We start from the raw sequence: 1,326 nt of genomic DNA, 5'->3' as shown, positions 1-1,326 counted from the left end.
TGTGGCAAACATTTCCTGGTACATACAGTGTAGCTATTTAACAGCAAGGTTTTCTATTAATAAACCAATGAATCAGTGAAGTTCTTTTTCCATAACGATGACATGGAGTTGCTATAATAGGTCCTGTCACAGAAGGATTGACATTGAGTATGATCTTTGTTTTTTCTACTCACAAATTACTTATTTAGCAATCCTTGTCTTAACCACACCTTATAATTTGTCAAAAGAACCACTCTGACAGGCAGTGAATATTATGCCGGTTGTTTCAATTGTTACTGCCTAGAAAAAAATATGGTAATGAACTTCTAGGTGAGAACAGCCCTCTGTCTTTTCTAAGCCCTAGTACTGATGCTTGCATTTATCATAAAACTGCTGTTGCGACAAAACAAATGCTAGGATCCCTGGAAGTATGAGATCAATTAAAAGTCATCATTGTCTCTAGTAAGTAAGTATGCAAAAGGAGATCCTAAAGAATAAGTTGTAGGGGATGCCACCTATCCTGATGTTCATCCCCTACAGAGATTGGAAGTCAGGTGGAAAGAACTACATAGAGACAAAAACAAGCAAGCATGATTTGTGTTGTATTAAGAAAAGATATACCTATAAAACTTACCAGAAGGCCTTCACAGCCCTGTTGAATGATGTGGATTTTATTTAGGATCAAGGTCATCCATCTAAGGACACCTTCGATTACTTTCCTGAATGCAGTAGCATGAGGTACTACTTCTGCCACAACTGCCCCTCCCAGGGCCCTGCTCCCACTTTCTTCCTCCTCCGTATGTGGCCCTCTGCTGTCCTTTCAACGCTCTTAGACTTCCTGTGTGCTCTTCCAAGCATCAGACCAACTGTTCCTTGGATGTTTTCAGTCTGATGATTCAATATGTTCAAAACCAAACTTAGCATCTTGCTCCAGTGCTACTTATCTCATTACCTTCAACTTCATTCTCTTATCCAGACTGTTATGGATTAATCTTGTATCCTGCAACCCTGCTATAATCACTCATTAGTTCTAGGAGGTTTTCTTGGTTGATTCTTTTGGATTTTACATAAATAATCCTGTCATCTGCAAACAAAGATAGTTTTATATCTCCTTTCCAATCTGTATACTTTTATTATGATGTTGAAAACCAGCGGTGAGATGTTTAAAAACTGTTCTGTAGTCTTATGAATGGGTCTCAGTCTCTAAGTGAGCCTCTGCCCCTCAGCTGTGAACTTCATATATGCTTCTTATTTCTTTCACTCCTAACCCCGCCCTTTGATGGGACAGTATAGCTAGATGATTTATGCCATATCTATTAAACACTAAAAGCGGTGTTGCTTGCAGGC

The sequence above is a fragment of the Pteropus vampyrus genome, unplaced genomic scaffold, assembly GCF_000151845.1.
Source record: "Pteropus vampyrus isolate Shadow unplaced genomic scaffold, Pvam_2.0 Scaffold14, whole genome shotgun sequence".
NCBI classification, from domain to species: Eukaryota; Metazoa; Chordata; class Mammalia; order Chiroptera; family Pteropodidae; genus Pteropus; species Pteropus vampyrus.
The sequence above is the reverse complement of the archived record's forward strand: the minus strand, read 5'-3'. Positions refer to the sequence as shown.